This window comes from Vombatus ursinus, unplaced genomic scaffold (genome assembly GCF_900497805.2).
Source record: "Vombatus ursinus unplaced genomic scaffold, bare-nosed wombat genome assembly UNPS02010461.1, whole genome shotgun sequence".
NCBI lineage: Eukaryota > Metazoa > Chordata > Mammalia > Diprotodontia > Vombatidae > Vombatus > Vombatus ursinus.
The window spans coordinates 1,006,108-1,020,736 of NW_020950239.1; the positions used below are offsets into that span (position 1 = coordinate 1,006,108).

General features: G+C 37.1%; 1 non-coding gene across 1 annotated transcript; it reads right to left on the reverse strand.

Annotated features, from left to right (window-relative positions):
• Positions 1-10,488: 10,488 nt before the first annotated feature.
• On the reverse strand, positions 10,489-10,592 carry LOC114037679. The gene has a single exon (XR_003568485.1). It is a non-coding gene; the product is annotated as a U6 spliceosomal RNA (small nuclear RNA).
• Positions 10,593-14,629: the final 4,037 nt, after the last annotated feature.

Consider the following 14,629-nt stretch of genomic DNA (forward strand, 5'->3'; position numbering starts at 1 on the left):
TGTGTGTGTGTGTGTGTGTGTGTGTGTGTGTGTGTGTGTGTGTGTGTGTACATGTGAGTGTGTGATTTTTCATATTGTTTCAATTACAAGAGGAATTTATGTTTATATATGAAAGGGTACCCAGGAAAGTAAACCTTTTTATTAATTAACAGGATATATTAGTGGATGGAGACATTTATTCCACAATCACTGAAGCTGATTAAGGGAGGTTGTTTGTCGTTTGGGAGGAATATTTTATTTTATTTTTTAATGGTAATTTTTATTTATTTTTTTGTTTTCAACATTTGCTTCCACAAGATTTTGAGTTCCAAATTTTCACCCCATCTTGCCCCTCCCTCCACCCTAAGATGGCATGCATTCTGAATACCCCTTTCCCAATCTGCCCTCCTCTCTATCATCCCCCTACTCTCTTGTCCCCTTCCCCCCCCATTTTCCTGTAGGGTAAGACAGATTTCTATACCCAACTGAGTGTGTATGTTATTCCCTCCTTAAGTCAAATCCTATGAGAATAAGATTCACTCATTCCCTCTCACCTTCCCCCATTTCCCCTCCACTGTAAGAGCCTTTTCTTTTTTCTTTTTTTTTGTGAGATAATTTACCCTATTCTACCTCTCCCTTTCTCCTTCTCCTAGTATAATCCTCTCTCACCCCTTAATTTTATTCTCCAGATACGATCCCTTCATTTTCAACTCATCCTGTGCCCTCTATCTATCTATATCTATATACACATACATATAATTTTTCCCCTCCTACTACCCTAATACTGATAAAGGTCTCATGAGTTACAAACATCATCTTTCCATGCAGGAATGCAAACAGTTTAACCTTAATAAGTCTCTTATGCTTTTCTCTTTCCTGTTTACCTCTTCATGTTCCACTTGAGTCTTGTATTTGAAAATCAAATTTTCTATTCAGCTCTGGTCTTTTCATCAAGAATGCTTGAAAGTCCTCTATTTCACTGAATGACCACTTTTTCCCCTGCAGGATTATACTCAGTTTTGCTGGGTAGGTGATTCTTGGTTGTAATCCTATCTCCTTTGCCCTCCTGGAATATTATATTCCATGCCCTGTGGTCCCTTAATGCAGAAGCAGCTAAATCTTGTGTTATCCTGATTGTGTTTCCACAATACTTGAATTGTTTCTTTCTGGCTGCTTGCAATATTTTCTCCTTGACCTGGGAACTCTGGAATTTGGCTACAATATTCCTAGGAGTTTTCCTTTGGGGATCTCTTTCAGGAGGAGATTGGTGGATTCTTTCAATTTCTATTTTGCCCTCTGGTTCTAAAATATCAGAACAGTTTTCCTGGATAATTTCTTGAAAGATGATGTCTAGGCTCTTTTTCTGATCATGGCTTTCAGATAGTCCAATAATTTTTAAATTCTCTCTCATGGATCTATTTTCCAGGTCAGTTGTTTTTCCAATGAGGTATTTCACATTGTTTTCTAATTTTTCATTCTTTTGGATTTGTTTTACAGTGTCTTGATTTCTCATAAAGTCACTAGCTTCCAATTACTCTATTCTAATTTTTAAGGAAGTATTTTCTTCAGTAATCTTTTGTACTTCTTTTTCCATTTGGCCAATTTTGCTTTTTAGTGCATTGTTCTCCTCATTGGCTTTTTGAACCTCTTTTGCCATTTGGGCTAGGTTATTTTTTAAGGTGTTATTTTCTTCTGTATTTTTTTGGGTCTCCTTTAGTAAGCTGTTGACTTGTTTTTCATGATTTTCTTGCATTACTTTCAGTTTTTCCTCTACTTCTCTTACTTGCTTCTCAAAATCCCTTTTGAGCTCTTCCAAGGCCCGGGACTGATTCACATTTTTCTTGGAGGCTTTGTGTGTAGGAGCTTTGGCTTCATTGTCTTCTTCTGGTTGTATGTTTTGATCTTCTTTGTCACCACAGTAGGATAATATAGTCTGACTTTTTTTGCACTGCTTACTTATGATCCCGACCAATTGCTTGAGTTTTAAACTCTTTGTTAAGGTAAAAGTCTGCTTCCAATGTGGAGAATGTACTGTTCCAAGCTTTGGGGGTTTGTTCAGCTGTTTTCTGAGATACTTCTAAGGATCTGAAAATTATCAGTTCTTCCAACGTGGTATGATAAGGGGCGAGGAGTTTTCTCTCCACCGCCACCACAAGCTCCACCACACCAGCATTCCTGGGAGGAATATATTAAAGAATACGTCAGAGCTAGGTCGGACTAGATGACTTCCCCTTCCACTTCTATCACATGATGTGCTTAGCACCATATAAGGTACTGTGGGAAATGTCAGGATATACAGAATGGAATCTGTCCTTAAGGATCTTACAGTCTATTATAAATACAGACCTACAAGAAGAATCAAGGAACCTGTTGCAAATTAAGTTGATGTCAGTGATTAGGGGGACAATAAAACTGTGAGTGCAATGTCACAAGGAAAGGGTCATCTCTGTATTAATGCGGGGTGCAGAGGAAAACAAATAAGAGGTAACAGAATGGGGAGCTCTGCAGTGAGGAGACCTTAGAGATATTGACATGGATACGGGATGAAAAATAAGGATGTGAAAAGGAAGAAAGTAGAATCTTAAAGAAAGATGCCTGTATCCCCTGTCAACACCCTGACATATAAATCACCGTTTGTACTGTGCTATGTATGATTCAAGTAAGACAAACCCATGAAAGAAACTAATAACATCTGAAGATAACCACTGAAGAGACAGCACAAGAAATCACTGAAGCATCCCTAAATTTAAGAGATGGAAGTCACCTTAGTAGTGATCTAGTCTATCCAATACATAAAAGACTCCCCACGTCAACATACGTGACAAATGGTTGTGTCCAATCACTGCTTGAAGATTTCTGGAGAAGGGTAACTCACTTACTCCCAAAGTAGTCCATCCTATTTTTTTTAATATAACTTGAGATGCAGAAAGTATTAGTTAGTAGTTATTTTTACTAATTAGTAGAAACAGTAATGTTTCTTTTTCCCCTGACACTAAACATATATTTACTTTGTTGCAACTTTCAACATTATTTTTAGTTTTGTCTTCCATTTCTACCTTCTTTGTAAGTATAACAAGTCTAACCTATTCTCTATGTAAGAGCTGTCCTAGTACTTAAACACAGTTATTGTGTCTTCTGGTCCAGTAAGTTGAGTGCCTTTAACTGATTCTCATATGACATGAATTCAAGGCTCTTCAGCAGCCTAGTTGATCTTTTCTGGATTCTGTCCAGCTGATGAATATCTTTATTCAACTATGATGCCCAGAATACTTTACATGGGGTCTGACCAGGGCAGAGTGCAGAAGAGCTATGATCTCCTGCTTATTTCTGAAAACTATGTTTCTCCTCAAAATGTGTCAGCCAAAGATTGCATTAGCTTTTTGACTCTTTCATCACATTCTTAAATCATACTGTGTTTCTAGTACATTAACATCCAGATCTTTTTTTTAACTGCTTCCTAACTATACTTTCCCTTTTTTTTCTATTTAAGAAGCTAGGTTTTTTTTTACACCTAAATGTCCAACCTTCAATTTATCTTTAATCAATTTCATTGCACTAGATTCGGTTCTAATTTGTTAAGATCTTTTGGATAGAGTGCCACTAAGAAGTCATTTTCATTGGCATGGTCAATAGTCAATAAATATGCATTAAGTATATAACATACCAGGCACTGTGCTCAACACTCACTGGGGATTCAAATGTGAAGAAAAAGAAAGAAAGAAGGAAAGGAATGAAGGAAGGAAGGAAGGAAAGAAGGAAGGAAGGAAGGAAGGAAGGAAGGAAAAAGAGAAAGAAAGAAAATCCTTGCTCTCAAGGATCTTACAATCTAGTGTGTGAGTGTGTGTGTATCTGTGTGTGTGTGTGTGACAGAGAGAGAGAGAGTGAGCGAGAGAGAGAGAGAGAACACAAAAAGAAGCTGAAAACTGGGGGAGGGGTTAACCTGTCTGATGGGCATGAAAAAAGTACAGCTAGTGGGAGATGAGGAAATGAAGAGCTCTCTGAAAGCCTTTAAAGGGAAGGTTTGAGAGGAGTTCTTTCCTTTGCTTTACAGTCCTCCAATTAGAGGGACAGATGATACTGAGGGCAATGAGAAGGTTTGAGTGCCAAGGCTGATGCAATATGGCAAGATGATGAGTTTCATGCCAATGTTTTTTGGCAACAAAATGGAGTCCAGCCCAAAAAGAGTACAGCTACTAAAAAAAATGAATGTAGAAAACAGCATGAAAATTAATCAGCCATCCCTTTATCTAAATCACTCATAAAAATGTTAAATAGAACAAAACACAGATCCCTAGGACAGTCAAATCAAGACATTCTGCCAAGTTGGCAATGAATTATTAACACCTACTCAAATGTTACTCCTGGAAGGAACCTTAATTTTTTTTTATCAATGGTTATGAAAACTTGGGCTAGAAACTGAAGGTCATAGGAATAGAGGTTGTGTTTTCCTCGATGTTGTCCATTGAAAGCATGAGATACAGAAGAGAAAATAAAGGATTTGGGTAGGGAATGAGTGTCAGAATAGGATTTGGACTTGTGGACTATGGTTCAAAAGACAGGGAGGGCATATTCCCAACACAAACACACACAGACACACACACATATATATATACACACACACACATATATAAAAGATCTTTAGACAAAAAAAAGACGGGGGAGGGAAAAGACTGCTCACATACCTTCACCAATCTTGATATCACAGAGCAGGCCTGCACAACATATGGCCAGTGGATTGCCTGCAACCCACCAAAGGATTTCCAGAGACCCACAAAAATTGCAGGGTCACCATTGTGTACTCTCCTGCTTGTCACGTAACCCATGGCAACCAACCATCATCAGTCTGTCTCTAGTCTACTCTTTCTGTGACCTGAAGAAGTTTAGCCTCTTTTAATTTTGGCTCCTACCTACTGCCAAGTTGTGCAGGTCTGCCATAGAGAATAACTACAATGAAGGAAGAATCAGCTGAAACACTCAGCAGTTCATATGAGACAAAATCTAAAATAGAAGTTAAGAATATGGCCACTGGCCTCCAATGGCTGTACATAAATTCTTAAAGGTTAGGCACTCAACAAAAAAATTGGAGGTCCTAATGCAAAAAGCAAATTTATTCACAGAGGCATCACTAAGTTAGATAATGACTACTAGACCATGGCTCTTCCATGAATACCATATTTAAATACAGTATTTTAAATAATATTTTAAAAACAACAATGGACAAAATAAAAACAGCAGGAGAGGTTAAATTTAGGGATTAGTAGCATTGTGTATTAAGATAATACCCTAATGGGAGGAAATCCAGAGCCCTGACTGAGGGAGCATATTGGTAAATATTTGGGTTGTCAGCGAATGAGAAAGAGAAACGATTTTGTCATTGACCATCTGGACGGGAAAAGGTAATAAATAATTTGCAAAAGACATTAAGAGCCTAAAACAAGAATATGACACAGTAGCAAGGAGGGCTTTAATTACAGAGAGACAGCGCATTTGCAAAATGTGTCATACTACTAAGTGGTGAGGATACAAATACAGCAATTGAGGCAGACTGTGCCCTCAAGGAACATGCATTTTCATAGAGGATGGCAACATATAAAGAAGTTCTGTGGTGAGCCAAGATTCTAGCCTAATGTTACATGGAGGTCTGAGCACCGGTACCACAAGGTAAAAACACTCATCTATCAAAACTATGGGAGCCAAGTTTAGAGTCCAACTTTCCAGGAGGGGATATAGCCAGGAGGTAGATACATGGTGAGGAGATTGGAGAAAGTCAGATATCTGCTAGACCTCTCTCAAAAGTAAAAGAGCTTATAACTTCTTGGCTGGCCTTAATTCTAATTTAATCCTTCAAAAGGTAAAAGGACCAATGAAAGGAAACTATTTTGGATCTGATTCTCATTGAGAGGGAAAAAAATTGGTTTCTGGGTTAAAAATGAGAGGGCAGAGGAAACCTTCCCTCCAAGCTACAGTTGGATATGCTCCTGAGATTTCAGGAAATCAGACTTCAAAGGTTTCAGAAGAAAGATAAGTAAGCTCTTGTGGTCTAGTATGCTAGGAGAGAAGTTAGCCCAGTGAGGATGGGAAATGCTCAAGAATAAAATTCTGAAAATGGAAAGGAAAATGCTTTCAATGAGGCAGAAAGATGGAGCTTGTCTCAAGAAATTTGTGTGGATGCACAGGGAACTTTCTAATCAACTAGGATTTTTAAAAGAAATGCACACAAAGTGGAAGGAAACTCAGAAAATAGGCTGGATAAGTATTATGTAGTCTGTAAAACTGAGGTTAGCCATGTTAAAGCTCAGACTGGGCATAAAGTGCCAAGAGAAGCTAAGTTTATTGTTTTCCATTTTTCACTAGAACTCCCAGAAGAAATACTGTCAGCTCACAATAAGGAGATAATAAGAAAATACCCAGTAGTTATTAATGAGTTCATATTGGTGGTTCCAGATAAGCTATATCCTTAGACCCTGAAAGTACTAGTAGCTATGATCACTGAACCCCTTTCATCAATCTATTAATGATCCTGGGAAATGGAACCAGGATCACAGAATTAGAGACTGGCAAATATTTTTTTTTAATTTTTAAATTAATTAATTTATTATTAGTTTTCAACATTCACTTCCATAAGCTTTTGAGTTTTAAATTTTCTCCCCCTCCCTCCTTCCTCTCCCCCTCTGATATAGGCTTTACATGTACATTCTTATTAAACATTTTCCCTTTAGTCATGTCATAAAGAAAAATTAGTATGAATAAGAGGAACCATGAGAAAGAAGAAACAAACAAAAAAAGAAAGAAAGAGCAAATACTATGCTTCCATCTGCATTCAGACTGCATAGTTCTTTCTCTGGATGTGGATAGAATTTTCCATCATGAGCTTTTTGGAGATGTCTTAGATCCTTGCATTGCTGAGAAGGGCTAAGTCTATCAAAGACAGTCATCCCTTAATGTGACTGTTACTGTGTAAAATGTTCTCCTGCTCATTTCACTCAATATCAATCCATACAAGTCCTTCTAGGTTTTTCTGAGGTTAGCTTGCTCATCTTTTCTTACACCACAACAGTATTCCATTACATTCATATACCACAACTTGTTCAGCCTTTCCCCAATTGATGGGAATCCCCTCAGTTTCCAATTCTTGGCCACCACAAAAAGAGCTGCTATAAATATTTTTGTACATGGGGGTCTTTCTCCCATTTTTATGATTTCTTTGGAATACAGTCCCAGAAGTGGTATATGCCCTTTGAGCATAGTTCCAAATTGCTCTCCAAAATGGTTGGATCAGTTCACAACTCCACCAACAATTCATTAGTGTTCCAATTTTCCCACATCTTCTCCAATATTTATAATTCTCCTGTTTTGTCATGTTAGCCAATCTGATAGGCATGATGTGGTACCTAAGTACCTAAGCATTTCTCTAATCAATAGTGATTTAGAGCATTTTTTCATATGACTTTAGATAGCTTTGATTTCTTCATCTGAAAACTGCCTATTCACATCCTTTGACCATTTATCAATTGGAGAGTGACTTGTATTCTTACAAATTTGTTTCAGTTCTCTATATATTTTAGATATGAAGCCTTTATCAGAGACACTGGTTGTGAAAACTCCCAATTTTCTGCTTCCCTTCTAATATTGGTTGCATTGACTTTGTGCAAAAACTTTTCAATTTAATGTAATCAAAATTATCCATTTTGCATTTCATACTGTGCCCTATTTTGTTTGGTCATAAATTCTTCTGTTCTCCCTAAATCTGACAGGTAAACTATTCCTTGCTGTCCCAGTTTACTTATAGTATCAGCCTTTATATCTAAATCATGTACTCACTTTGACTTTATTTTGGCATACGGTGTAAGATGTTGGTCTATGCCTAGTTTCTGCCATACTATTTTCTAGTTTTCTTAGCAGTTTTTGTCAAATAGTGAGTTTTTATCCCAGAAGCTGGGGTCTTTGGGTTTATCAAACAGTAGATTTCTAGTCATTGACTACTGTGTCTTGTGTACCTAACCTATTCCACTGATCCACCACTCTATTTCTTAGCCAGTATCAAGTAGTTTTGATGATTTCTGCTTAATAATACAATTTAAGATCTGATATGGCTAGGCTACCTTCCCTAGCATTTATTTTCATTAATTCCCTTTTGTTCTTCCAGATGAATTTTGTCATTGTTTTTTCTAGTTCTATAAAATAATTTTTGGTAGTTTGATTGGTATGGCACTGAATAATTAAATTAATTTAGGTAGAATTGTCACTTTATTATATTAACTCAGTCTATCCATGAGCAACTGATATTTTTCCAATTATTTAGATCTGACTTTATTTGTGTGAAAAGTGTTTTGTAATTTTGTTCATATAGTTCCTGGGTTTGTTTTGGCAGGTAGGCTTCCACGTATTTAATAATGTCTACAGTAACTTCAAATGGAATTTCTCTTTCTATCTCTTGCTGTTAGGCCTCGTCTGTGACAAACTTTGCCACCAGTTCATAAAAAGCAGGGCGGGCAAAAGTGGGCACATTTGAAAAAGGGGTGACAGATTCTGACAGATGGGGGGAATCTCCGCAGGCACAGTCTATCTTCTTACATGGCAACTTTTGCAGCTGTGAATCACTATCTAGTCTGTCATTGACTTCCCATGTAGATGCTGCTGTTAGCTAATCAAGGAACACCAAAGGACGTTGATGGGAAGGTGGAAAGCAAAAATCCCCTTATGCTCTGAAACTTGCAAGATCTTTCTCTGGCCAAAATGGAGATAGGAAGGAGAAGGAGATCTAGGCCAAGTCTGAAGTTGAGACCTCTCCTTCCCCCTCAAGCAACACCTCCACAGGGGTTTTCATTGGAATGTAAAACTCAATCCAATCTCTGGAATACCTCCAGTTCTCAGCTAGTTTCACATTTTATAAATATCCCCTGGGGCACTTATAATTTTCCAATTTTCCTCATACTATCCTCATACATAAACAATTCCTATGTAAGTTACTCCAGTTCTAAGGACTTTATCAGCTTAGTCTAAAATTATTGAGCCTAATGTATCTTATCATTTAGTTTAAGTGGGGTGGGACAATGAAGAATTTATTCAATCACCTCACCCTACCCTTACAAAAGTGTACATCTCCCTGACTTATATCTTACCTGATGTCTATTTTTTTAGCAGATTACTGAATAGGGTTATTTCTGTTGATGCATCTTCCAAAGATCCCGAATGATCTGCATGTAGTGGTAGTGTGGTTAGAGTGCTGAACCTGGAATCCAAAAGACCTGAGTTCATATCTAGACTAAGATATTTACTAGCTGTGTGAACCTGGATAAGTCACTTAACTCTGTTTGCTTCAGTTTCCTCAACTGAAAAATGGAGGTAATAACAGCACCTACCTTGCAGGTTTCTTGTGAAGATCTAAGGATTGGATGAGATGGTATTTGAAAAAAGTGCCTGGCACATAGTGAGTGCTATATAACTGTTTATTCCCACCTCCCTCCATGTATAGGTGAGATCCTTCTTGCTGCAAAGGGCTTACAGAGTAGTAGTTCTTTCTTGCACATCAAATGTTTGTTTTTGTTTGGGGTTTTTTGTTTTGTTTTGTTTTGTTTTGGTAATCAATAAACAAGCACAATGGTATCTTCCAGTATATATTTTTCCTGTCCTTCAGTTAATTGTGAAATGGTGAAGTTGCAACCTATTATTAAATACCACTCACAAAAGCTTCTTTGTTCTCCTTTAGTGCTTGCATCCAGAATGCCCTCGGTTTAGGTAGAGAGGACTGTCATAATGATTTTGGATCTTAAGAAAATTGAAACATAGGTCATTGGCTAGAGAAGTTCTCTCAACAGATTTTCCCCCCCAATATCAATAAGACTCAGGATGTTTTCCACAACTTTGGTATCTCCCCCTCCTTCAGATAAATGTTACGTTGATTCTCCAAAGTCATTGCAAACTTTGTATCCTCATTTTTTCTCAAGGTTGCCCATGCTCATAAACTACTGATAAAGATGATTTTCCTTTTCCTCAATCCATTCTTCACATAATTGCTAAAACAATCTTCCTAAAGTTAAAGCCTGACAACATTACTTCCCTGATTAGAAATCCTTATGGGTTCCTATCACCTAGAATGATAAAACCACAGGTCCTCAGACTTTCTTTCCATATGACTTTTCTCCTTTAGACACTCTGTGTATCTTACTCCCCTATACAAACTCTATGGATCAGCCAATTCACTATTACCCAGCTTTGCCTTTAAGTCTTTCACCTCCATGTTTTTGAACAGACATTGGCTGAAATGCATTTCCTCCTAATCTTCGCCTCTTAAAAACCTTAGTTTTTTTTTGTTTGTTTTGTTTTGTTTTGTTTTGTTTTTGTTTTTTGTTTTGTTTTGTTTTGTTTTTTGCTTTTTGGTGAGGCAATCGGGGTTAAGTGACTTGCTCAGGATCATACAGTTAGTGTTAAATGTCTGAGGCCAGATTTGAACTTGGATCCCCCTGACTCCAAAACTGGAGCTTGACTCACTGTGCCACCTAGTTTCCCCCAAATATGGAACACTTCACTAATTTGCTTGTCTTCCTTGCACAGCGACCATGCTAATCTTTTCTGTATCACTTAGTTTTTTTTTTTTTTAAAGATAAGCTTAGATGTTTCATCTTTTAAGAAGACTTTCCAATTTACTTTAGTTGTGAAGGACCCTGTCTCTCACTGTCTCTGTCTTTCCCTATTTCTCTATTTCCCATCTCTGTCTCCCCCCTCTTTCTTTTTCTTCCTCACTCTCTTTCTCTGTGTCTCTGTCTCTTTCTCTCTGTTTCCGTCTCTCTCTACCTCTGTCTCTCTGACTCTCTTTCTCTCTCTTGTCTTTTATTTACTTATCTTTTTAAATATTGTGTGCTTCCATAGCATGTTAGCTCATTGAAAGAAATAAAGTTTTTCAGCTTTTTTTTTCTTTGCACATCCAACATTAATACAGGATCTTATAGTCAGTCAGTCAGTATTCAGTCAGTAAGCATTTATTAAGCATTTGCTACATGCGAGTCACTATGCTAAGCATTGATATATAGTATGCTCTTGACAAATATTTTTTGAATAAATTTAAGGATTTTTTCCCACTTCTTGAATAAGTTTCTCCTGAGGTGATATTTATTTCTTAACCCAAAATAATCCCCATAACATTAGCCAAATGTAGCATACCTATTTTTAAAATTCTTAATCCTTGTTATTTTACATTGGCTCATGAAAATGAAAAGGCTCTTGGAATCTTTCAGAATGAAATCTGCCATTTAAAAGGAAGAGACATTTAGCATGCTCTGCATTTCTATTAATATCTTAGAATTCTTTAAAGCATCAAAGGTGCCATAGATTGGTCTACCTTAGGATCTCTGCTTTCATAAGGCATTTATAGAACAACCAAATGTGAGAGCCACCATTTAAAAAGCAGTGTAGCTTTATATTTAGCTGAACTCTGCCACCATGTGGCTTTTCTAAAAATAACATTTTCAAAGTGAGTTAACTGAGTCCTAGAAAGTCTAGGTGAAATGTGTTTAATTTCTAAAGCAGAAAAAAAAATATGTTCCTAGTCCTCTTAAAATGTATTTTAAAACCCCTCATTATATAGATATTGGACGGGGATGGGGATTGGTCATATGAGTTCATTGATAATGGGTGCACCTAGGACGAGGAAATTCTCTATACCATTATAAGTTATTAACTTCTCTTCAACTTACAGACTTACAGCAGAAGTTCTTAACTTTTTTGTATGTCATGGACTCCTTTGGAAGTCTGGCAAAATCCATGAACACCTTCTCAGAATAACGTGTTTTAATGCATAAAATAAAATACATAGATTACAAAGGAAACAAAAAAAACCCAATGACAATAAACATGATTTTTTTTTTCTTATCCAGATTTATGGAACCCCTGATATCTATTAATTGACACCAGGTTAGAAACCTCTGACTTAGAAATATGTGTAGACTTGTTCAGGGTGACACAGTCTGTATGTGTTAGAAGCAGGACTGAACTCAGGTCTTCTTGGCTCCAAGGCTCTCTGTCTAACCTTAATGTCACATGGCCTCTCCTATAGGTATGTCTTCAAAAATTGTATGTACACATGCGGAGGTGAACATTGATTTTCCACCAAATTGGCAGATAGATACACATGGACACATACACATACATATATACACACATATATATGTATATGTGTGTATCTATATCTGTCTATATATACATATCTATCTAAATCTGTATCTATATCTATCTCCAAAGATATAATCTAAAGAGGTACTGAGTACAGGGACATGCATGGTAGCCCACCCAACTCCATGTTCTATGAAAAGTGCTACATAACAAGTTCAACTTAATTCAATGAGCATTTATTAATCATCTATGCTAGACACTGAGAATACAAAAGCAAAAATGAAAGAGCGTCTACCCTCAGAAAGCTTCCATTAGATTGGAATACAATGTCCAAGTTACTATGTGTTCCTGGGTCTATAAAACCAAGATGAGTACAGGGATAAAAAGACTGATTAACAGTTGATTAACCTCTCTCACGGGACTGGCAAATTAGTGCAGTCATTGTTTCTCCCAAAGTGAACAACAAATAAAAACCTAATAAAAAGAAATCATGTATCCCACTTTGGGTGATCATCGAAGAATACACAAGATAATAATCCCGCACACAAAATGTTGTTGTTCAGTAATATTCAATTCTTCGTGATCCCCATGGACCACAGCATGCCAGGCCCTTCTATCCTCTGCTATCTCTCAAACTCTGTCCAAGGTCATGTTCATTATTTCCATGACATTATCTGTCATCCTTTGTAATTCTCTTTTGTTTTTGCCTTCAATCTTTCTTTGCACAAAAATAAATCTTTCCAGCACAAAATAAAAACTCATTTTTGAAGAACTTTAGTACTTAGAGCTCTTTCCCAGCATCCTACCACCATATACCTTGCAGGTTGGGTATAGTGATCTCAAAATAATTTGAAGGCTTCATGTCAGGGCCTCACAGGACATACCACCTCCTGCCATGAAGTCAGACCTTGATAGAGTGGCCTGAACAGTCCAATCACATTCTTCCTCTTAAGAGGCATTTCTCCAACTACTGATGCTCTGCCTGGATTCATTCTTCAATAGTTATCTTGCTCTCACCTTTTTGCACTCCCATCTTCCCAGTGATTTTGAACCAATGGCAAGCAATGTACCAACTCTATTTTCCATCCACAATTTCCTATTTTCTTAATGCCATCTACCTCAAATCCCTCCCTTCAAAATCCCAATTCTATATCTCCCCATCCCTTCCCCTATGCTCTTGGGAACATGAGGTCCATAATTAATAAACTTCTTTTCATCTGAAACCTCTTTCTTTCTTACACCTTCTATCTTACTGGCACTCACTGATACCTGGCTCTTTTCTGAACTCCAGTGCCTCATCACCAACTGTCTTTTGTACAAATTCAATGAGATGTGTCATTATCATCTTAAATTCAACATGTCCAAAGCAAGACTCAGTATCTTTCCCCAAAATTCCTTCCCCTTCTAAATTGATGTCTGAATTACTTCTTGTCTGGACTATGTATATGAGTATGTATGTATATATGTACGCATGCATATATGCCTATATGCATGGATTGAATGAGTTATTTATATTTATTCAGTATTTTTATCACATTTATTTATCATTTGCTATGTTTTAAGCACTGTGCTAATGGCTGGATAGTCAATAGCAAAAAGGTAAAAAATTTCTAAACTGAAAGCTCTAACTTAAAAAAAAAAAAAACCACAACAACACCTTAATCTAACTTAAAGAACTTCAATCTAAGATAACTTAAATCTAAAGAACACAGATAGAAAGTTTAGCTGAAGAACAGATGGAAAGTGGTGAGATCTAAGTGTGCTGCCACTGGAAGATGAGCAAGGCCCAAGGATCCTTAGTTTACATGAGTAGGTTTGCTGACAATGCTAGCTTTCTGTCACGTATAGAAGCAGGTTAGACAATAAGAAGACCATAGGATGAAGTGTCAGGGTACATAGAAAGGCCTGGCAGTGTGCCATCTCACTGAAATGAATAGATTTGGTGACTCCCATATTATTCAAGCCATATGAACACTCGATCAACAGCAATAACCTTGCTATAATTAAATTTGTAATCCTCCAAATCTCTTATAACTCTTTTCAATGTTCTTATACTATCTTAATTTATACTCATGATACCATCCCAAGAAAATATTATCATATTTTAACATGACACTGACATTGAGGCAACATGAACAGATAAGCCTTGAACAAATGCAATACTAGACAAATCAGTTTTTAATTTGAGAGGAGTGGCAAATAAATATGAAAAACACCTGACATTTAGTTCATATGAAAAGGGATGAATGCCTTGGAGGACGGCACTTAGATACTGAGATGATGAGTAATACAGGGGACAGAGGGAGAATGGAGACACTCCTAAATGGTGGAGAGTTCTATCTGGAGAGAGACAGAGAGAGAGAGAGACAGAGACAGAGAGACAGAGAGAGAGACAGAGAGACAGAGAGACAGAAAGACAGAGACAGAGACAGAGGGGAGACAGAGAGACAGAGACAGAGAGGCAGAGACAGAGAGAGACAGAAGAAGAGAGGAGAGGAGATGAAAAACAGACAGAAACAACCAAACAGAAATAGAGAAGACA